The following is a 25,142-nucleotide window of genomic DNA, read 5'->3' as shown; positions in this document are numbered from 1 at the left end:
TCGCCGCCGGCGCCGGCTCGGCTTGCACGCTCGGATTTGAAGAAGAAGACCTCCTCCATTCTATTTAGGTCTGTTTCTAATCTATTAGAGCTCTTTATAGTGCACTTCGCAATATCCTTTCTGCCTCCAGAAGAGTCGACTCTTTCAACTTGGTGAGACGTTCCAAAGCCTTATTTGTCAATTGTCGTTGATTTGGGTAAGCAAAGATTGTGTCTTTGATTTCTCTACGGTTCATTCGCCGACTCCGACTCCGACTCCGATGAAGATGACGGAACCGAGAAACTCAAGTTCGAGCGACTCCGACTTCCACTTGGATCATTTTGTTTCTGGTTTTTTCATGGCGGTAATTGCTGGATTTGGGTAATTGTTATTGGGTTCTTTTTGTTGGTCGTGAATTGCTATTGAGTTCAAGGATTTCTCTCGATGTGTGTCCTTCAATCGAAAGGAAATTAAACACTTTTATGCTCTGTGCTGTTCATTTGGATTTGGGTTGTTTGAATTTTGTCAGATATAGCCATCGTCTACACCTAATATGGGTTCTTCACCGTATACCTCAATTCAAATTTTTGAAACTCAATTTGTTCCTGGTTGGTTCATGAGAATTGCTTGGTGTATATGCCACTGCATAGTACTTGAAATCTGGGTATTTCTTTCAAAAGAAAGTTACAGGTCTTGTTTCAGAACTCATCAATTGGAGAAGATGGGAAGAAGTCTACTATTAGGCAATTCGCTTGGTGTATATGCCTCTCGATCACAATACTTGAAATCTGGGTATGCTTCATTTGAACACCTCCACTTTTTACCATCTGTTCTTCTGCACCTTCTTGGCTCTGAGTCTTTCTGCTAAAGCCCATATATATCATAGCAATCCCACCCATTTCTCTCTATCTCTTCTTGTTCCAACTATGTTGCATAATTGATCCAATAATAGCTTTTTTGTTTGGTCTGAGATGATTAGCAAGCTTAAATTTATAGTTGTTAATTGTAATTTTTTTTATTTGGTTTGAGTGGAAAACTGGAAATTTCCTGATGTTATGAGTTTGGGTGGAAATTTGGGTTTTTTTTGTTTTGATTTTTGTTTTTGTTTTTGTTTTTTTTTTTTGAGTTTGGGTGGAAATTAAGTGGAATGTCGAGTTTACCCCTTTCTGTGGGCCCACTCGCTGATTTTGTCACTGCTAGCTCACCACTTAACGTCTGATTTGGATGTCTCGGAAAAATTTGGGCTTGGCTTATTGAAATTGAAAGCATTGAGGTGTTGCTCATCAAATTGAAAGAGCATGGACTAACATGATGTTGAGTGCAAACCACAGGGCAGTAAACTGAAATTTTTCCTTTTTTTTTTTTTTGGATCAAAATAGCTAGAGTTTTTAGCTGAAGCTAAATTTAGCTTTTAAATAGGTATTCTGTTAAAGATAAAACTTATCCTAAAATTTGTTAAATTCCAAGTTTTTTTGAAATAGGTATTATGTTGGAGATGCCCTTATACAAGTGATAGAATATGTATAGACAATTTGGGGACAAGTGATCTGTTCCCAACTTGTGGAGGACTGGGAAGAAGAGAAGGCATATGACTGGACAACAAGTGAAATACATCTTAACTTCAACTTGTCCTGCCGGATTCTAAACCTAAATTCCAAACTAATATTGTGCTGATAAAGGAACAAATTTCACAACCCCCAACTGACCTAAAATTTGAGGCACTACAAATCAGTTTCTACCTAATACTAGAACAATACATAACAATGAAAATTGACGCATCAGAACCGAAGCACAACTGTCGAAGTTAGAGGTTAAACTCTGTTGGAAGGAGCTCGTGAAGTATAAGAATAGAGGAGTGTGAACACTTAGACGAGAGCACCACAACTGAAGAACAAATTTGCTGGAGATGATCAACACGAAGTGGCAACAGAAACCACGTGAAGAGGGCACTAAGGGATGTCAATAGAGACGTTCTCAACGATAGACACTACTAAAAAGCATTCATAGACGATGAATAAGATCCAAGAGTTGTACCCAAAATTAGGCCCATGATGACAATGATATTGAGATCATCGATCATTTAAATGTTTCGACCACTTTATTAGTTTATTTTTGTGTAGCCTCATAGAATCTAATGAACTCAATTGCGGACATGCATGTACCTTATAATCCTATAATGTAAATGATCACTTAGGTAAACGTCATTTCCTTCATTCATTTGAACGACTTTCTAATGATCTCTATCTCAAATAGAAACACTATATATAAATGGTAATAGAATGATGATATATTAGTTTAAGCTGAACCTGTGTGTGTAAAACAAATAAAAAACCCTAGCCGCTAGAGTTTGAGAGAGGAAAACCCTAGCTTGAAAAAAGCTCGTGATTCCGTCATCAGAGAGTGGTGATGGAGGTTGTGGATGAGATGGAAGTTCGCTTGGCGACATCGTTGGGATTGGCTGATGCTTGGAAACATGTGGATCTCTATCCATCGCGTGGGGGAAGGGCTGTGTCGTTCCCAGACTTATCTAGTCTGGAAACTCTTGGCTGCTAGAGCTTTCAACAAGCGGTCTTTCATGGGAATGTTTAGGAGAGCTTGGAGGCTGAATGGGCACTATACTGTCCAAGAGCATGATGATAGATTCATATTTACTCTTCTGATCGGAATTGAATTCTCCAAGGAGGACCGTGGGGCTTCGATCGTGCTTCTATGGTGTTGGCTCCGTTTGACAGAGTAGGAGTTATAAAAGATCTTCCATTGAATACTTTGGCATTCTGGATCAAAGTGAGGGGCCTCCCGGTGGATTTCCATATCCATATTGATCGATGCCTCAGACGTATCGGCTGTGCTTTGGGACTGTTCCTGCATAAAGATACCATTGAATTTGATGCTGGACGTATCCGGATTAGGGTGGAGATGGATTTGATGCAACCCGTCATGTTCTGGATCGATGATGGCATTAATGTCAACCTCGACTTCTTTTTTGAAAATCTCTATGGGCAGTGCAGGGATTGTGGCTTACTAACTCATATAGGTCTCCCGTGCTCTAGACCTCCTTTGCCAGAATTTATCAGGGGGGAAACCACACCAGCACGGTGTAACTTGGAGAGAGTTTTGAATAGGGTTGCTAATTCACCTATGGCAGGCTCCACGTTAGTGCTTGGTGCTCAGGAGGTTGACAGTGGTCCGGTGACTTTGGAGCGCTTTTTTCCTGCCATGAAACCTAAACCTAGACGGGAAATCCATATTCGAACCTTGTCGGTGATGCTGGCACAGAATGTTCAAGACCTAACGCTGAACTCGACTGCAAACCAGGAAGAACTTGTGCTCGGGGACGCTACTATGGTTGATCATGTTGGTACCAGTGAGGAGGCCGGCCATGCAAATCATGCTTTAGAACCAGTTCCATCACCTAATATAAGAAGGAAGAGAATGGATGATGATGGAATATCGCCTAAGAAGCTCATATTAAGCCTAGCAGTTGGCGCACCTATTTGGACGCCATATCGATGGGTCTATGCCCTTCCTAACCTGTGCAAGGGGAGACAAAGAAACGTATGATAGGAACATTTTAATGCGATGTTTTAATATTTAACTCCCCATATTTTGCTTAGTTATTTCCTTTACTTAGTCATTTTTAATTTAATTTATATTTTCTAGGTACATCGGAGAAAATGACAAGGAAATGAGTTGAAAAACACATGAGAAGGATGTGAGACGTTGGAGATGACAAAGGCAAGGCACAAGGGATGCAGAAATGAGCTGAAATGAAGAAATTGAGTATTCCTGGTCCGACTAGAAATCCCAGTCAAAGTAGGAATCCTGATGAGGCTAGGAAACCTGAGGGCACTAGGAGACCATGTGGCTTCAAGATGACTCAAAACTCAAGATTCTTCTAGAATACTTGGGAATTTTCAGCAAAATGAAGAACATAGATATTATAGAGGTCTTGGAGGTAAAAGAAGTAATTTTTGGGGATAAATACATGATTTTCCCTGAAAATAAAAGAAGATTCAAGAAGGTGACGTTTTGAACTTATCCTGGAGAAATTCAAGGGATTACAACAAACAAAAAGGTTGAAAACAGGTCCAAATACATTCCTTCAGCTCCACACTCCATCCTTGGCCGAAATTGAGGAGATAAATCAGAAAATAATCATGTCATTAATGCAAAAATAATCTCCCTAGAATCAAGGTGCTAATTTGAAGGCTTCTTATTGGTTGGATGACATGGGAAGGATGATGTGGAATTATCTAATTGGCTAATGCTGTGTGGATCAATCTTTAAGGCTTGGAGACTAAGTTGTCATCCTCCTATAAATAGGAGCATCATTGGGACGTTTGAGACACCACTTCATACACCACTTCTCCCATATTTCTAAACACCAAAAATTCTTTCCATTCTCTAGTCTTCAGAAGCTCTGCGTCTCAACCAAGGAGGAGAAGAAGCCATGCAATACATCAAGATCCTAGCCGCCATCCACCCTTGTGTCGTCCCTAGAAGATTGCTTGCTTTCAAGGATCTTCAAGTTCTTTGTCTCAAGGCTTTGTCATTCATCTTTCACGGTGTATTTCATACTTTCTTTTGTTTTCCTTTGTTTGATTCGTAGAGTTATGAATTCTAGTTAACATGACGTTAAGGGCAAAGTTTAAAGCCCATTTATATGTTTTGAAATAAAGTTGTGATTTCTATATGTTGATTTCTATGTTGCTTATGTGAGATTGCTTAATTGATTTTATTTTATAGAAAACTTTTATATGTTTGTGTTCTTTGGTGGCCAACTTAGGATATATGCATGTGATTGGAGCTAGATTTAGGTTAACGATTCACCTAATAGTTTTGTGAACCTAAATCATAAGTAGTAAAGGCTTTGGACAAAAGTCGAAATCACAAGGAGGATTGCAAATAGATGAACTTTTTCATACTAGGTTGTGCACTTTGGTTGACATCATTTCTTTGTTCTTCATGCGTTGAATGTGTTCTTGATTAGCTAGCTTTCTAGACTATGATTGCATGTTCAATAGGATTAATTTAGGTGCTTTCACTTAGATTAATTATTCAAGGAAAGTAAAAAAATGAGAAATCGTTTGCTTTTTAACGTTTCACATGGTCAACTTCTTTCTCATGACATAGAAAATCAACTATAGGAATTGTAATTGGATTTCTTGCATATGGATGTGGTTTTGATTTTTGTTCCTTGCGTTCCACCCTTGTATATGTGTTTTTACATTTTCTTTATTTTAATTTTCAATTTTATAATCCTAAAATCTCCCCCTCTTTACATTAACTTGTATATATTTTTATTCTTTGTTTTATTTTTGTAAATAATATTTCATACTTATATTAATTCTTTATTTGTTTATGCAATTACAGGTGTACCCTCAATCCCCGGCTTGAACGATCTCTACTTATTTTATACTGACAACTACATTTTGCAGGATTAAATCGCACGCTTGTTTTTAGCGTATCAATGTAGAAGGCCTAAAGGTGCAAAGAACAAGGTTAAGGATATCAAAGGTGTGCAATCTTCACCCATGAGGAAATCACCGGCAAAGAAGGCAAAGAAGGTAGAGAAACTGATTAATGGTCTACCTGAGTTTATTGTTATTGAGACTGCAAATGGTTCAAACCCGGCCTACAAAGGGTAAGGAGCTTGTCGATGCTCAGTTGTTTTTTTCTAGTTGTTTGAATAATTGTCTATGTTAGGAAGAGGGTCTCTATGTGCCAATGTGGAAGTACTTAGTGTCACCGTACCACAATTGCATGCTCGGCATGTGAGATTACGTAGAATACATTACCTGCAGGGGCAAGAGTCTTTTGTTAACATAGATTACGCTCAAAGTGTCACAAACAGAGTAGTCGATTTTGTACTATTCTTATCTATGAAACAGGGGCATACCTTCGTATGTACTCTTTATCTCAAAAAAATGATATATTAGTTTAAGAGCTTTTCACAAGCATCAAGGCACATCAAATTATTTAGAATATAAATGAATATATGTCGTTACAATGTACAACGATCTCCTACAGTTGATACATGAAATGCTCTTCAAATGCTAAAATTTGTTTATGATCTCCATAATGTAAATATCATTATATGTCTCTAAAATTATGATTCAATAAAGATCTAGAAATGTATCCTTGTACTTATACATAGAAGTTGAGAGATAGATTCTCATGAAGGCTACTTGGAATCTTTTTCTGGTCATTTAATAGAAAGTGCACGGATTTCTTGTTTTACCTAGAAAGTTGGACCTCGATTAAATGGGACCTAAAAGCAAATTTCAAGCCTCTTCTAAATGAACTCGTACATAATTAATAGGACTAAATACTGTTTACTCCCTGAATTTTTGCTGAAAAACAGTCTAGTCCCTTGCATTTTAATTTGACATGTTTACTCTTTCATCTCTCAATTATGACCAATAGGTCTATTCCATTACTCATCATTCAAAAGCTTTTTAAGTCGCTAACGTGAGAATCCCTTTCATGCCAAAATGTTTATTATACCCTCACTTCCTTTGTTTTTTTTTCAATTTTTTTTATCTTTTTTATTTTTCTTGTTTACCTCTTCTTCCTCCAACTCTCTCTCCTCCTTCCATGGTTAGGTGGTTCATAGATCAAATCGATCAAAACACTAAATTGCTCAAATCTCAACCAAATAAATCCTAGATTTGCCCAGTACCATTTGGTCTAGTGGCATAGTCTCCCCTTCGTAAGTGAGAGGTTGTGAGTTCGACTATAAAAGATTAGTTGTTGCATATGAGTTATTTCTCTGATCAAAAAACAAAAAAATAAACCCTAGATTTTTGAGATCAAAGATTACCTGCGGTTGAAAATAAAACTAGTTACACCACCTACTTTGGCTATGGCGTTTCTCCATTTACAGACCTTGGATCTTGCAAAACCCTTCTCACGGCACCACCTCTAGTCAGCTTATCTCGGCAACAACACGACAACGGCCGCCGTCGAGTCCTCAACGGCCGCCGTCGTACGGCATTGCTAATTGCGTCTGCTGTTAGGAGCTACTGAAATTTCTCTCACTCCCAGCAATCCCATTCCCATCCCCTTTAGATTCAACCACAATACCTCTATCTATTCCCGGCCAACAACATACCCACCTCAATTCCTTCTCTTTCTCTTCACTCCTCACAACCCAAATCCCCAAAAGACCCATTGGATTCGTAGTAATCGCAAACAACAACAACAATGGTTTGGACCAGGAGAAGGAAGAGGAGAAAGAGAAAGAACAAGAAATTGGATCCAACGGCGGCGGCGATAGTCGGGGAAGAAAAGATTGATCTCTCCCTGCTTCCTTGCAGTTTCTGGAACATCAATAGATTGGGATTGGGAGTTGTAGCCATACGCAGGTACGGGTATGTAGCTTTTAATTTCGCTAAAGCTTAATTGATACATGTTCTAAGGTTTCAGCTTGGGATATGGATATGAAATTGATCAAAGCTTAATTTAAGGTTTCATTTGGATTTAAATGCAGAATCTAGGTTTGGAGAAATGGAATGCTTGCTTTTTATATTTAGAAAATTATATAGTAGCACATGACCAAAGATGTAAACACAGAAAACCCACTTTCAAAAAGATTTATACAAATAAGGACATGAGCCCAGACCCAAAACTCCTAGTATTAAGCTGCGTTTGGGCTGAGTTGGCTTGCTTCTTCGCCTCGGTCAATCAATATGTCAAGGCCATGACCTTTTTCTTCGACTGGGTCAAGAAATGCCATCTTTTGGCTGGTCAAAAAAGAACCGGTGGAAGGAGAAAAATCAAGTCCATCGTCAACACCTCAGCATCTGAGCTGGTGACCGGTCAAGACATGCACCGTTGCACTTGCTCTAAGAGCAAGTTCACCCGTAGTCAAGAAATGTCAAGGTCGAAAAGTCGAGGGGTCGACCAGTCAAGAAACTATTCACTGTCACTGGACATGGGTTTTCACCCGTTCAGTTTCTTGACCAGTCAATACTGTTTATTATTTTATTTTTTAACTGTTCATTGAAAACAATTTTTTTGGGTGTGAGATGTTAGAAAAAATTGCATGTATTTATAGAGAAATTTTTACAATTTTTTTTTTTACCGTTAAAACCCCATAAATACATATTAATTGTTTGCCGTTGGATCCTCTTCTTAATTGAAACCAACGACCCAGATTAAAGGACCGTTGGATTCAAAAATTATGTTCAGCCAACAGCTCCTGTGCACGTGTCCAAGCCCCGACCCCTTCTCTGTCGCTACGCAACAAAAAACTGCCGCACACGCGTTGCGGCTTCACCTGCGTCTTGCGTGTGTTCCACGCTCTCGTCCTTCGCGTCTCTCTCTGGGCGTCAGTGGCTAACGTTAGCCATGTGGGGAGCTCGGGCCGAGCTGGCAGCAAACTTGACTGGGTAGGAAAATAGTCACGGGCTTACCCTTTTTTTTGGCCTGGGTCATGCAAAGCCAAAGCTTGGCTGGTCAAGCTTGGCCCGGTGGAAGCAATTTTTTCATTCTAGCCGGTCAACACATCATCAAAATGACATGGCAGCTGGGCAAAAGAGAACCGGTGGACTTGCTCTAAGTGTTTGGTCAGCTTTCTCCAGAAGCTGCTGTGGCTTCCGTCGAAAAGCAGAAGCGGCCTCCCCCTTGCTTTTAAAAGCCAGAAGCCAGGAAATCACTGTGGCGCTGGTTACTGTAGATTAATGAAATTTTGATAATACCGGTCTCTATCCTCCCTTGGTTGAGGCAATTACTTGATTGCCATTAAACCCTTCTTGATGCCGCAGCAATCTCTCTCCCTCTCATCACAGACGCTGCGTCAATCTCTGATCACAGACGCCCCATCAATCTCTCTCCCTCTGACGCCGCCTCATCTAGCCTTTCATCACAATTTTGGGTTGGAAATCGAAGCCTCACTCAAGCAAGGCTGCTTGGCGATTTGATTCAGGTTAATTTTTTATCTATTTCAGTTTCAAATTTCTATGATTTTGATGAAGGCCTATGATTTGAGTACTGCCATCATTTGATATCAGTGGGTTGAGTTCGATTTTGTTTAATTTGGTGAATTTTCTGGACCCTTTTCACTTGTGTTGATTGGTGTTGATCCCCTTTTGTTTCTACTTCTAGCACAGACACAAAAGACTGTTGTGATACTTTTAAATGTTTGAGATGTTGATATTCTGCAATTGGTATAGACCCATGTAAGTAGATATTTAAGTTGGAACTGTGATTTTGGAACTGAGGAGTGTTAATTTTGGGAACTGTTGCCTTCTGGTTTTGGATACTGATCTCAACATCATGGTTATGCAACAGTTATAGGTTGGGATTATACACTCTGTGATGCAAGATTAGATTCAGTTGTATAGATTGGAATTTACTCTCTGTTCTCACTCTCTGTACTGGTGGCTTGTTGTTTTTATTTCACTTGATTAGATAGAGTTATAGATTGATGATAATTTGCACTCTCTGTGCTGCAAGATTAGGATTTGCTCCTGCTAGTTACTTTGTTTGTTACTGGTCTTGATGATAATTTACACACTGCTGCAAGATTAGGATTTGCTCCTGCCAGTTGCTTAGTTTGTTATTGGTCATGATTTGCTCAAACCTTAGTTTCTCTGCTACCTTTGCTCCATTTGCAGAACCTGATAGATCAGATGCTCCTAAGTCCTAACTGCTTTCTTACGAGATCATGAAACCCATTCTGGTCCCATATCTTTTTTTTTTTGGATAGAATTCTGGTCCCACATCTTGTCATGAGCTAGAAGCATATCTTTCCATTCTTTATCCAATTTTTTAGCATGGTCTGTTAGCTGCCAGTGGAATTTTACCTTTTAATATACTAGTCTAACGTATGTATATGATAATATGAAGAAGCATCCAGAGTATTTTAATAACAATAGTACCCGTAAGGAGTAGACTCCATTTAATAATAATAGTTTTTGTAATATTTGATTCTACAAAAAAATGAATTTTATACTACATATATAAATTCCAGAATGTAAATAGCTATGTAACATGTATGGTTATGCTTGTTCCTTCATTCTGCAGTTCCGTTTTTCCTTGTTCCTTCATTCTGCATTCTTCATTCTCTTCTGTCTATTCCCCCTGTCCACCATCACAGAATCACAGGTCAAGATGTCGTCCATTTTGCTAAAAATATCTGGAACAATACGTTTAAAATACCATTGGGTACCCTTTCCTCAACTCTCTCAAGGAGAAATTTGTTTAAAATACGTTTAATATTTTTCTGCTGGCACTTATTAATCTCAGTATGGAAGTTCTAGCAAGTATATGTTAGGAAAGCCTGGTTAAATGAATGACACAGGTTTCAAGCAGGTTGTGTGGAAGTTGAATCCGTTTCTGTATATGTTGCTGTCACTGCACTACTATTAATTGCTCGTTTCTGGTGTTAAAAAGGTTTTCTGGATGTCATCATTCAAGGCAGTGATTAAACTTAGAAATTGATAAAATTATTTTATAGGGAAAGTGATATTCAGAATCTCATCATATATTCATATCTCACTGTTCTGTGGGAACATGTCCATGTGTTTTTCAACTTTTTGGTTACATACTTTGTATAGCTTGAGCATCTCTATATGCTTGTATTCCTTTCAAATATGCTTCCTGGTTTGAAGAATGTAGATACGGCATCCTTTCACATGTTTCAGTTTTTACTCTCTCTGCACTTTGGAGATTACAAATGGATAATATCAATGGAGCTCCATCACATAATTTTGTAACATATTTTGTGTGGATAAGTGGTTTAAAAAGATACATGGGTATGCTTGTTGCCGTCCCCTGCTTTTATTTTTCATCATTATCCTTCATTTTCCTTTGTTTTATACTAAAAGTCTCTCTTGGTTTCTTTTCCTACTGGATAGGTGACCTTGGAGTTCTTGGAACTGGAATACCAATAGGAAAACTTGATATGTATGTTGCTGCAGCTGGTATTAATTCAGAGTCATTGGGAGATCAAGCGGAATACCAAGCAACGCAGCAAGTTATATTATCTTTCATCATGTAAAACTTAGCTAGGAAACTTGAAAATTGAAATGTATGAATGCAATAACAATGTTCCTTAAATTCAGTATTTGATAAATTGATGTATCACAAGGCTTTTGGTACAAATATTGATCATGGTTTGCATTCAATTTGATTTCCAATTGATTATTATTGTGCATTAGGTAAAATGAACTAAAAAACTAGAATTCGGTTATTTAATATTAATCATATGGTCACTGTGATTTATAAAAATTAAAAGTTAACAAAAATTATCACGCCATAATAAAGATTAAAATGATAACAAGAGCATTTGAACAACATTGTATTACCAAACAATCAAGGCAAAATAATCTCTTATGTCCAATTTGGTCATTCCACAAACAAAAAGCACAAGCCAGTTTGAGTTTACCAAACACTTTGACACTGCTTTTGTCACTGACAACACTAATAAAAAGCCAGTTTACCAAACACTCAGCTACTTTGCTTTTCAGCCACTTATTCTCATAAATAAGCAGAAGCCAGCTTTTCTGAGAAGCACAGCCATACCAAACATAGCCTTAATGTAAATGACTAAATGCTCGAGTTTCATCACAATTTACGGGCATTGCCACTGACCCAATATCAATACCCAAAAACAGCCAACGCCAAAACAGATCTGATCCATTACCGCTTTCAGCGACTCCATTAGGGTTTCAACTCGCTTCCTTCTTACTGATCGATCCAATTTCCAACAACAGATGATGAAGAAGGCCAACCACCGCTCGAAGCAGACCGCCGCCGCCGACGATTGCGAGAAGCGAGTTCGCAAACTCGAAATCGAAAACAAAGCCTTTCAGGTTGCTATTTCCAACAACAAATGATGAAGAAGGCCAACCGCAGCTCGAAGCAGACCGTCGACGCGTCCGCTGCCGCCGACGATTGCGAGAAGCGAGTTCGCAAACTCGAAATCGAAAACAAAGCCTTTCAGGTCGCTATTTCAATCTATTTGTTCTCGTTTTTCGTTTCAATTTGGAGAATCTGTTTGGCTTCTGAGAAAATTTGGGGGAAATTGATGAACTGGATGAGCTTGATTGATCTGATATGGTTTAGTTTCGGAATCAGTGTTATGCATGTGGATTGTGTTTAGCTTGTGAGAAATGTAATAAAAGAGTTGGATTTGAGTATCTCAGTATATATCTGTGTGATGTTGATTTTAAACATGTAAGAATTTGATTTTGGTTTAATTTCCGGCGTTATTATTCTGGTGTCTGTAGAAATGGTTCCAGGAGGACCTCATTTCAAAATCCTGCCACTGACAGCTTCAGCAATCTCAGAGACGCTCCAAAGACTACTGTTTTTTGAAGTTGTGGTGATAAACTCCCGGCTACTAGTGCTGCTGGAATGTTTAACGAGAGAGACAAAGTGAGAGTGCTGAGAGTGTGGTATCGTCGCTGCTGCTGTTTGCATCCTCAACACTCACTCTTTCTGAGAAGCCACTGATGTATTATTTAAAACGACAAGAATACTACTTTGATGGGATGCGTCTTGCTTTTGTATATTCGTTAGCTATATTGTGTTCAACAATCCTGCTCCATAAATACATCTAAAGTTCCAGAGTTAAATGGTTGGTTGGATATCTAGGAATCACATCGATTGTCCCAAGTTTGTATATAGTAGGATGTTTCACATGTCATGAGTTAATTTACTGCTACTACTATTGCTATTGCTTCTGCTACTACTTCTGTTACTGCTACTGCTCCTGATACTGCTACTGCTCTTGCTACTATAAATGAAGCTACTGCTCCTGCTACTGTAAATGAAATTGGACGAGTGCAGTAGCAGGATTAGGCGATGACGAGTGCAGTAGCAGAACTAGACAAGTATGAGTGCGGCGAGTGCAGTAGCAGGATTAGGCGATCATGAGTGCAGTAGCAGGATTAGGCGATCATGAGTGCACTAGCAGGATTAGGCGACCACGAGTGCAGTAGCAGGATTAGGCGATCATGAGTGCAATAGCAGGATTAGGCGATCACGAGTGCAGTAGCAGGATTTGGCGATCACGAGTGCAGTAGCATGATTTGGTGATCACGAGTGCAGTAGCAGAACACGAGTACAAGTGCAGTAGCAGAACTGGACGAGTATGAGTACAGCGAGTGCAGTAGCAGGATTGGACGAGTGCAGTAGCAGGATTAGGCAATGAGATGAGAGTAGTAGGAGAGTGAAGTTTTGTGAAGTAACATAAAGGGATTATTCACAAGAAAAAAAAAAAGAGTAATATAAACGGATTGTTCTCAAAAAGAAAAAAAAAGAAAAAAAAAAAAAGGGTAACATAAAGGGATTATTTTCAGAAAAAAAAAGTAACATAAACGGATTGTTCTCGAGAAACAAAAAACGAATTGTTCTCAGAAAAAAAAAAGTAACATAAAAGAATTATTCTCAAGAAAAAAAAAAGTAACATAAAATGATTATTCTAAAAAAAAAAAAAAGGGTAACATAAAGGAATTAGAAGTCAAAAGAAATAGTTAATGGTAAAAAAGTAAATTAAATCATGACATGTGGCAAGTAGAGAGCAGATTGTCCTTATTCGTAATATTTAATCCTTATAAAGAGATTAGAAGTCAAAAGAAATAGTTAAGGGTGAAAAAGTAAATTAACTCATGACATGTGGCAAGTAGAGAGCACATTGTCTTTATTTGTAAGATTTAGTCTTTATATGTTTAATTCAATCTTTAATGGATGTATTTATTAAGTCATCTTTTGTCAATAACTTATATGTAATTTGTTATTTTTTATTTGACAAGATGAACTGTCGATAGGTTTCCAAGACGAGTTTCTTTTTCTTTTCTTTTTTCTTTTTTTTTGAGACCTTTTTGAGACATAATCAGGTCGCATCAAGCTGAGTTGGCATCAAAGGATTATTCACGCCAATTATTTAACGGCACAATTTAACGAAGAGTTAATGAAATTGACCTATTAGTTCATAATTGAGAGATAAAAGAATAAACATGTCAAATTATAAAACGAAAACTGAACTGTTTTTTCAGCAAAAGTTTAAAAGATAAATAGTATTTAGTCCTAATTAATGACCTGCTGGTGGTGAGGGCATTCAGAGAACCGGTTGCATTTACAACTTTAAGAAATGAACACCTTTTCGTATACGAATAGTCCTTTGTGTTTGGTCAATGTTCAATGTGTTCGTTCTTTCGGACAAGCACCTGCAAATCCATCTCAACTTCTCCAGCATTATGCAGGTACTACCAAGTAAATAAGGTATCTGGTAAATAAGATACATGTATATATAGATATATAGTGGCACCACCTATAATTCTTCTCGAACATGAAGAAAGAGAGAAGCAACTAATTAGCTGCACAACGGATTGAATTTCCAGGCCTGGCTCTGTGATGATACATAAAAAATATAAAAAAAAAAATGAAAAGCACCCTCAACCCTCAGCATCACCAAAATATATATATATGTATTCGACTAATTAACTGGGTCCCCAGCAAATCAAGTGCACCAGATTTTCAGCCTTCTCTCTTCTTCTTCTCTCATCATCAACGGTCGTTCTCTGTGACTGGTGATTTACTCTACCACCAAACACACGCAACGTCGTTTTGGCCTGATTATTACCAGTTGATGATGATGACGACTCTGCTGCGGCAAAACCATTCATCTTCTGCGGCATCATCGACTTCAATTCCATCTCAAACTTGCACACCTGCCTTTGTTTGCCGCCCATTTTTCTCTCTCCGATCAAGAACACAAAGCAGCTGATAGAAAATAAGAAAGATATATAAAGATTGTGACTCGTCTGAGCTGGTGTAGTTTAGTGTTGCTGATGAGTTAGCATGTCTGCGTGGTTATATAGGAGGAATTATTAACTGGGGTAGAAAAATCTTCGGGAAGGTTGTGCGAAAGTGAAACTAGGAACTGGAATTGAATTGGCTGTGAAACTAGAAACTGGGATCGAATCGGCAGATTTCAGCTCCCAGGTTTCTGGTAATGGTTTTTTAAAACAGCTGCTTTCTCTGGTTTCTGAAATGCTTTTAGCACGTGGTTAGGGGAGACTTTCAAGTCTTTAACCAAAAGGGTTATTCACAGCTGCTTGACGTCAAGTTTATGTCGTGTAATGACCAAAAGAAAACAAGTTTATGTCGCGTACAACTGGAATAAAACTCTACAAGTAAAAGCAGACAAAATTAAAACAAAAAGGCAGACTAAACTTGAACAAAATACCGAACAATTTATCGGATTGTGGTTTTTGAGTCCGTGGTTTTGATCTGACGACGAAAGCAGAGCGGTGCTATTCATATTGGAGAAACCGAGAAGGCCAAGTGACGCAAGGTGGGGGTTACCTACCTATTTAGGCTTACTTCTGTTTAGACTTATAAAGGAGCTGTCTTGTCACCGTCTCTTTTTACTCAACACTTGGGACAAATCATATTAATTAAACATCTTTACGAAATCAGATCAGTATGTTTTTTTTAGTCCACAAGTGCTACTCTACTTAATCATCTTCTGTTGGAATTGGTAAATATCTCAAATTTAAATAGAATTAGTAAGCAGCTTATGAATAAAAAGTAGCTTCTACTTTTTCAGTTTTTTGCTTGGACGTGGTGTTCTATTCGTACCACAATATCACATCTTTGGTGAGTAAAATGTTAGAGCAAGTTCACCCGTTGGGTCACCGGGTCACCTATTATTCACTGCTTTTTAGTATATATTTTCATTATCTGAGTCACGAAATACACTGTGCCCGTGACCCAGGGTACGAAATACACTGTGCTCGTGACCCAGAGGGTGAAATTAACACTAAAAAGCAGTGAATAGTGGGTGACCTGGTGACCCAACGGGTGAACTTGCTCTTAGTCGATTTTTTCGTAGGAGACACGAAGTTGATTCCTTTTTTTGTAAAACTTTCTTAACAAATTCAAATTTGATGTGTAATAAGTGGTATATCTTAGTTGAGGAATTGGCCTAAGAGATTGGATTACTAGCTAATTTCTTGGTTAAATATTGTATGTTGTTAAAGGAAAAACATATTGTGTGTCTTCATCAAAGCAACTGACGGAGAGTGAATCAAGGAATCAGTGATTACCATCAATCAGCACAATTACGGATCAATCAGCATTTAGTATCATTAATGTAATCGATATTTCGTTGTAATTCTATCCCTATATAAAGGGACTATGAAATGAAATGAGTAGACCAATTCCAATTGTCATTTCACTTTAACACGTTATCAGCACGCTCAGAGCAAATAGCCAAAAGAAAAAAAATCCTAATTTTCTAGTTTCTTTCCGTCGAAAAAAACAACAACCAAAACCCTAGAAGAAAATTTTTTTTTTTTTTTTTTTACCCCCTAGAAGAAAAAAAAATATTTTCTTCTTTTCTGCCGCAGCTGTAAACAAAAAAAAAAAAAAAAAACAAATTTCTTCCTCGTGCAGCAGCCCCACCCTCTGCCATCACCACCGCAGCACACCACTACCAGCAGCCACAGACCGGCCTCCAGCCTGCCCAGTCGGTCGCCTGCTCCGATCCCACCACCGCTGCCGGACAGCCAGATCGATCTTCCGAACCACAGCCCCCCTCGCATCAGCCCCGCCTGCGCCGATCCCAGCAGCCCACTGCATTGCCGCCTGCAATACACCGGCCTGCAGCACACCACCGAGCCTCTAGCCTGCGCCGATCCTTCCTGCAGCAGCCCGAGCGACTGCCCAGCCCCGGCGATCCGCCGCAGCCCAGCGTGACAAGCAGCCACCTTCACCGATCTGCTCCCACCGATCACCTATCCCAGCAGCCCACCGATCACTGCTCACCTGCTGCTGCACCCAGCGCGCCTCCTCTGCAAACTAGAAGAAGACTCGAAGGACTGAAGGAGGAAGAAGAGAAAGGAAAAAGAAAAAAAACCCGGCCCAAAGAAAAGGGACCCGGCCAAGAAAAAAAAGAAAAAGAAGGGCCTAAGTATACACCCGGCCCAAATCAAAAAAAAAAAAAAAAGCAGGGCCCTGCAGGACCAGAAACGAAAAAAAAAAACAGAGAAAGAAAAGAAAAAAAATGAGAAGGTCCAAAGTAAAGATCAGGCCCAGAAAAAAAAAAAGTGCTAATTCTCAGCCCAACAAATCAGCAGGCCAAGCAGAACCCGAAAAAAAAACATCGGTACGCACGCCTGCATCAACACGCGCGTGCGCTAGGATCGTTTTATTTACTCAAAATCAAGTATTTTTCTTTTATTTATTTAATTTCATACTATGGTATATTTAATTAGGATTTTTGAGCATGCCTTATTATTTATGTTTTATATGATTATATTTACGCATGATTTATAATTATGTTTAAGCATGCTTTATATTTTATTGTTTATATTTTATTATGAAATTTTGAGCATGTTTTTATTTTTATTTACGCTTATATAAATTATGCCTACGCATGTTTTGTATTATGCTATTGTTTACATTTTATTTTATGCATGATATATTCTTGCTATTATTATGTGTAGTATATAATTTGTTGTGTATTTGTGAAATTTGAGTATGCCATGTAGTTTATTTTTATATGCTATGATTAATTTTTAGAATGCAACATATAAAATCCGTTTTGCCATGATAATGAAAATTCATGCGCATTATCCACACACTTACTGTGATAAAGTATTTTCACATAGCATCGAAAAAAAAAAAATGTGACTATTACGAATCTTGGTCTTGAAATCTAATTCATACGTTTGGAAAATAATTCACGTGGATGTCTTTATGACTGCGTAATTTATTTCTTCTCTCTTGTTTATGTAGATGGCTGATCCAACTCGACCTGAATTTGACATCTTGGACTCAGAAGGACTTGAGTACCATCGTTGGGTTTCCGATATGGAAACTGCCTTTGTGGCAAAAGACTACACTGCCTCCATTACCGACCCCAAAGATGATGAACTATCTAACAAGGTGAAAGCAAATGCCTTAATGTTTCTTAGGCGACATATTGATCCTAGCCTACGCTGGGAGTACCTTCAGTTGAAGACACCCAAAGAACTGTGGGATGCCCTTAAGGGACGTTTTGGGAACATTCATGACACTTTGCTCCCAGAACTGGCTGTTCAGTGGAATGGAATCCGCTTGCTTGACTACAAAAGGGTCAATGACTTCAACAAGGACATGTTGCGCCTAAAGGCACGTCTCAATTTCTGTGGAAGGGAAATCACAGAAGATGATATGATCTACAAGACTCTTTCCACCTTTCCTACTTCAGCGCTTATACTAGCGGACCAGTATAGGCTGGAGTATGACAACAAAAGAATCACAACCTTCAATAAGCTGATCAGCCTACTGCAAGTGGCTGAGAGACATAAAGAGGTTCTCTTGAAAAACAATGCCAGGCCCACTGGGACAAAGAACATTCCCGAGGCTAATTATGGAAAAATGAAAGGTGGTAAGAACTCCAATGCAAAGGGGTTTAGACGTACTGATCCTTACCCACGTGGCAACAATGCACCACGTGGAAAGGGACATGGGGATCATGGAAACAAGATGCAAAAGGAAAGAGTTGACAATGAACCATGCTATAGGTGTGGATTCATTGGGCATTGGTACAAGAACTGCCAAGCAAGTAACAGAGTAGCAGCCAATTACAAGAGGTATAGAGAGTCTAAAGAACAAGAGGCTCACTATATGGAAGAAGGAGGTCATGATCTAGACGTCAACCTTACAATTGCAGACTTCAATGGCAAAGAGGAACTTGCTAAGTCAATGGATGCTCTCAATCTTGACTGATCTGCTTTATTCATTTTATTTTCCAAAGACAGTTGTGAAGGCATAATGCCTCATTTTTAATTAGACTACTACTTGGTCTTAAAGTTTATTTCAATACTGGTTTGATGAATTAGAACAAGACCTTGATTTGATTATCGTTGGCTTATTAATAAATTTTGAATTTTATTCTGAGACACTGAATTTATTCAAATTTATTTACTACACATATTTACATGGTTCGAAATTGCAATATAAAGATGTAAAGCAATACATCTAGAGAAAAAATTATTATTAGAATGAAAAGATTATCATTCTACTAAAATAGAAATACTCTAAAGAATCTGAGATATATTTAAAGTCCAAGACGCTCTGTATGCACCAAGAGCTAATCGAACCTTGTTAAAGTTTCAAAGATATTCGTGCCAACGGTTATCATGTAAAAACAAACTGTGAGAATGGAACTGAATAATTTTATATTACCTCTAATGAATGTGGAAGGAAACACATTTTAGAGAAACTTATGAGTCAATCTAGTGGACTGTACCTCACTACGATTCGGATCATTGAATCCTATGTTGTCACCAACAATGAAATATGGGACTCTGACTCATACAGGCTTTGGCATGACCGCCTAGGGCACCCCGGTCGTGACATGATGATTCGTATTTTAAAGAACTCATATGGACATCCCTTCTTTCGAGTGAAAAATAAAATGGGACAAAAATCCGCCACACTGCAAGGTGTCGGTTCTAGTATTGCTCAAATGCAGTCATTGCCTTCTGAAGTACCAGAAGCACTGCCTCCCTCCCATTATGCCTCATTGACTATCTCAAAAGCACATCACTCGTTTTGCAAAGCCTGCTCTTTAGCAAAAACAGGATCGAGACCTCCCTATGCTAAAGATATAACATAAAACATTCCATTCTTACAAAGGATACAAGGACATATCTGTGGACCTATCCATCCAGAATGCGGACCATTTTAAGTACTTTATGGTTCTGGTGGATACTTCGACACACTGGTCACATGTCGCTTTAGTGTCCACAAGAAATGCTGCAAAACTCCTAGCACAGATTATACGTTTAAGGGCTCACCACCCTGATCACCTTATCAACTCTATAAGGCTTGATAACGCTGGAGAGTTTACATCAAAAGCATTTGATGAATATTGCATGTCTATTGGGATCGATGTAGAGCATCTTGTACCCCATGTGCATACACAAAATGGTCTCGCAGAAGCCACCATCAAAAGGCTACAGATGGTGGCAAGGGCATTGGTTATTCGCACCAACCTGCCTATATCTGCATGGGGTTATGCAATATTGCACGCAGCTTTACTTACTCGTTTCAGACCCACTGCTAGCCAACCATTTTCTACGTACCAGTTGGTAACTGGATATGAGCCTGACATTTAATACTTACGCATATTTGGTTACGCAGTATATGTGCCTATTGCGCTCCCACAGCGCACCAAAATGGGTCCTCAGAGACGATTAAGTATTTATGTTGGATACGAATCCCCAACAATTATCCGCTATTTGGGAACCCTTGAGAGGCGATCTCTTTACCGCTAGATTTGCGGATTGTCACTTTGATGAGACAGTCTTCCCGTCGTTAGGGGGAGACAGGAAAAAGGATTTTCCAAGGGAACGACAGGAATTGTCGTGGTTTGTCCCCACTCTGTCTCATTTTGATCCCCGCACTTCACAAAGTGAAAGTGAAGTGAAAAGAATAATCGATCTTCAGAACGTAGCAGATTCGATGCCTGATGCGTTTACTGATATCGTAAAAGTGACGAGATCACATATACCAGCTGCAAATGTGCCTGCAAGGTTAGAAGTCCCCAACAAGGGGCACGGTGCCGCAGATAGAGGCACTGCAACCACACTTAGTGGAGGTGTGGTTGAGGCCGTGGCTCCCCAAGGAAGAGGGGGAGGCCACTTGGTTCGATTGACACTCACCCAAGGAAAAAGAGGGCGAGTAAGGCACAAACCAATCATCAATGTATAGAATCCCTCTCATGAGATTGTCTCTGATTATAGTTATGTCCATGAATCAATACTGGAGGACGCTCCGATGTTTAAAATGATTCCAGAGAACAAATAAATCTCAAAGGATTATGAAAGTGCGTATGAGTTGATAGAAAGATCTTCCATACACATTGATGATATATACTGTCGCTCAAGGAATCATAGAGAACAATGATATCGAACCACGCTCTGTTGCAAAATGTCAACAAAGAGCAGATTGGCCTAAATGGAAAAATGCAATCCAGGCAGAATTAGATTCTCTGATAAAGAGACAGGTATTTGGTCCGGTAGTGCTAACCCCACCAAGTGTAAAGCCTGTAGGACATAAATGGGTCTTTTTCAGAAAGCGTAATGAGAAGAATGAAGTCCTGTGGTACAAGGCTCGCCTTGTGGCGCAAGGTTTCTCACAACGCCCTGGAATGGACTACGAGGAGACATACTCTCCCGTAATGGATGTGATAACGTTCCGCTACTTAGTTAGCTTAGTAATTTCCTAAGGACTGGAAATGTAGCTCATGGATGTGGTTACTACATATCTCTATGGGGATCTAGATTCAGAGATATATATGAAAGTGCCTGATGGCCTTACATTACCCAAGTCAAGTGACTCTAAACCACGGAGTGCGTTTGCAATTAAGTTGAAACGTTCACTTTACGGAATGAAACAATCCGGGCGGATGTGGTATACCCGTCTAAGTGACTACTTGATTGGGAAGGGATATAAGAACGATGAAGTACGCCCCTGCGTATTCATAAAGAAAACAAGTTCCGGATTTGCAATTGTAGCTATATATGTCGATGATATGAACATAATAGGTACTCTTGATGAAATAAGAGAAACCGCGAGCCACTTGAAATCCGAATTTGAGATGAAGGATCTTGGGAAAACTCGATTCTATCTAGGCCTTGAACTAGAACACCGAGTTTGTGGAATACTAATCCACCGGTCTGCGTATGTCCAAAAGTCAGGCGATATAACATGGACAAAGCGCATCCTGCTAGCACACCCATGATCGGTCGAAGCTTGGATGCAAGGAAAGATCCATTTCGTCCAAAGGAAGATGACGAAGAGGTGTTGGGAGCTGAAATTCCCTATCTAAGTGCAATAGGCGCATTATTGTACTTAGCCCAATATACTCGACCAGACATTACATTCTCAGTGAACTTGTTAGCTAGATTTAGCTCAGCGCCAACGCAGCGTCACTGGAATGGTATCAAGAACATTTTTCGATACCTAAAAGAAACCATTGACTTGGGACTGTTCTTTCCCTACAGATAGACAAGAGGGACCGCAGATGGAACTGCAATCCCTAAAGGAAATGTTGATGGCGAAAGCACCACTCCCTACACCGAAACGCCAAATGACGTTTTGGTTGGTTTTGCTGATACTGGGTATCTCTCTGACCCACGTAAAGGTCGTTCCCAAACTGGTTATGTATTTACCAGTGGGAACACGACGATATCTTGGAGATCAACCAAGCAAACCCTTGTGGATACCTCCTCGAACCACTCAGAGATCATCACTCTACATGAGGCGGTTCGTGAGTGTGTACGGTTAAGAGCTATCATCACACATATTCGAGGGACTAGTGGTTTGAGTTCTACCACTGAAGAGCCTACTTGCATTAATAAAGATAATGCAGCTTGCATTGAACAAATGAAGCTAGGGAATATCAAGGGTGATAATACAAAACACATATCACCAAAGTTTTTCTACAATCAACAACAACAGGCCCTCCTCAAGATTCAAGTGAATCAAGTAAGATCTGAGGAGAATATGGTAGATTTGTTCACCAAATCATTGCCTAAGGCCATATTTGAGAAACATGTGAAAAGCATAGGAATGCGAAGACTTTCCAAGCTCCCCTGATTAATGTAAGTATCAGGGGGAGGTGTAGACGTCAGGGGGAGTCTAACACACACATGTCATCCTCAAATGTAAAAGGTGCGTTGTGCTCTTTTCCTTCGACCAAGGCGTATTTTTTGTCCCACAGGATTTTTATTGTTACTTGGCAAGGTTTTTAGTGAGGCAACAACTCATGCACCATTTTGCTTTGACTTGGCACAAGGGGGAGTGTTAAAGGAAAAACATATTGTGTGCCTTCATCAAAGCAACTGACGGAGAGGGAATCAAGGAATCAGTGATTACCATCAATCAGCACAATTACGGATCAATCAACATTTAGTATCATTAATGTAATCGATATTTCCGTTGTAATTCTATCCCTATATAAATGGACTATGAAATGAAATGAGTAGACCAATTCCAATTGTCATTTCACTTTAACATATGTATGGCTCTAGTATTTTATTTTTTGGCAATAAGTATTTGGGAGGGGGGGGAGGCAGGTCCCCGACCCAGGAACTTTATGATCTACCATTTACCCCGATTACCAGAGGTAGGCCTTGGCAGGAGCCTAACAAAAAAAGAAATAAGACAAAATAGCCAAACTACCCTCCGACTTTTCTATTTTTGTCAAACTAACCCCTAACTTGTTAATTTCATATATTGCATCCTATCTTTTTCAATTTTTATCAATTTAACCCCTCCCTGTCAATTTCAATTTTCAAATAATTCGATCCAAATTTTTTTGTCATGTTTACGTTATGTGCCTAGCACGTGGGTGCATTTTTATAGTTAACACCTCCATACTTACACACATGTCCAAATAACTAAATTAGGGTGAAAAGAACGAAATTGGGGTAAATTGATAAAGATCTAGTATATGAGTTGAGTTTAGCAACAAATTTGGATAAAATTACCCAAATTGATAACAGGGGTAAATCGACAGAAATTTAAAAAGTTATGTTGCAATTCATTGAAATTTAAAAATTAGAGAGTATATTACCAAACATACAAAAAGTTAGGGGCGGCCTCATGTGGCTCTTTTGCTAAAAAGAAAATGTTACATCCGCTATAGGATTAATTTCTCTTTTTATTCGATGGAACAAAAATAATTATATAGAAAAACCCTCAGTACAGCCACAGGTCAACTAGTCTAGATGAAAAGCATTTGAAGCAAAAGAGGATTTTTCCAAATGAACTCATCTACTAGTCAATTTTTCCAACATTTTTTTTTAATCACTTTTCCTTTTACTTGTGTAAGTCAGTTGTCAAATGTGAAAAATTTGTTGCATGAAGTGAAGGATGATTTCTCACCAGTTTATTGTGTGTGTTTATATCAAGAATTTTAAAAGCGTTTGGGAGGTTCACGTCAGATAAAAATTTAGGCAAGGCAGTCAGATTTTACCATGAAGAAAGGCGACTTACACTCAGTACATGGACAATCGGTTTATGAGTTTTGATTATATTTTATTTTTTAATTCGCTTATAATAATAACATAATAAAATGAAATTATTTTAGTAATAACTTTTCTAGTTGCACCCTTAAAGTGTGTGTCATTGTAATTTTACTCATTTTATTTACAATAAAATTGATGTTTCTGACGAAGAAAATTATAAAACTTCTGCTTTAAAGTTTATACATATGCCTCAATGCCTCGGGGAATAATCTTCATGGGTCTAGCAGTACTTAAAACGCCTCTATCACCTTAGGCTCACCTTTGTGAAATTTGGTTCAGATCCAGACCCTATAATCATTTGTCAAGATTAATGAAATAATGATGGTAAAAATCTCCATCAAGGCGAGTCTCCATTGGATCCCTGATCCTAATGGGGTAGGAATTTGGGAATAATTGGGGAATGGGCCCGATCCTCATTTTTTTTTTTTTTTTTTTTTTGAAATCGGGGATGATATTGTGATCCTCATCCCCTAACCCTCCCCAACAATAATTTCTTTTCTTTCTATTTTAATTAAAGAATATATATTTTTGTGCCTATATTTTCTTTAGTGGTTTAATTTTATATTAAAACATATAATTTGTAAGATTGAGATCCATTTTAGTATGTATTAAACCCTAAGCGCCGTCAGCAACTCTCTATAGGACGCCTCAAAGCTGTGAGTTTTTCGGCAACAAATATTCTTCATCATACTGCAGGGCCACGTCTTTGTGTGGAATTGCAGAGGTATAGTTGATATTGAAACCCAGAGGGCTTTCATCGACTTGGTGCAAGGATGAAGGCCAAGTCTTATTTTCCTTACTGAAACCCTAGCAAAGAAAAATCTCATTGACTCGCTTCGAGGCAGATTGGGATTTAAGAGCAGTATTTGTGTTAAGCATGAGGATGGCTCTCAAGGATTGGCTTTGCTATGGAATGAGGACACCCATATTGACCTGTGTACCTATTCTCCACACCATATAGATGCCACAATTGGAAAACCAAGTTTTGATCTATGGCGTGTTACAGGAATATAAGGGGTAATTTCCAGAGAAGGTAGGAATAGAACCTGGGCTTTAATAAAAACCTTAGCTGCACAACCATGCTCCCTCCTATGGCTAACGGCGGGTGATTTTAACGAAGTG

The 25,142-nt window shown here is 38.8% G+C and overlaps 1 long non-coding RNA gene across 1 annotated transcript; it reads left to right on the top strand.

Moving 5' to 3' along the window:
• Positions 1-8,451: 8,451 nt before the first annotated feature.
• LOC133727828 (uncharacterized) lies at positions 8,452-11,109 on the top strand. The gene is made up of 2 exons (XR_009855373.1): positions 8,452-8,908; positions 10,842-11,109. It is a non-coding gene; the product is annotated as an uncharacterized LOC133727828 (long non-coding RNA).
• Positions 11,110-25,142: the final 14,033 nt, after the last annotated feature.

This window comes from Rosa rugosa, chromosome 2, assembly GCF_958449725.1.
Source record: "Rosa rugosa chromosome 2, drRosRugo1.1, whole genome shotgun sequence".
Lineage (NCBI taxonomy): Eukaryota > Viridiplantae > Streptophyta > Magnoliopsida > Rosales > Rosaceae > Rosa > Rosa rugosa.
Note: the sequence above shows the minus strand (reverse complement) of the source record. Positions and strands in the feature narration are given on the sequence as shown.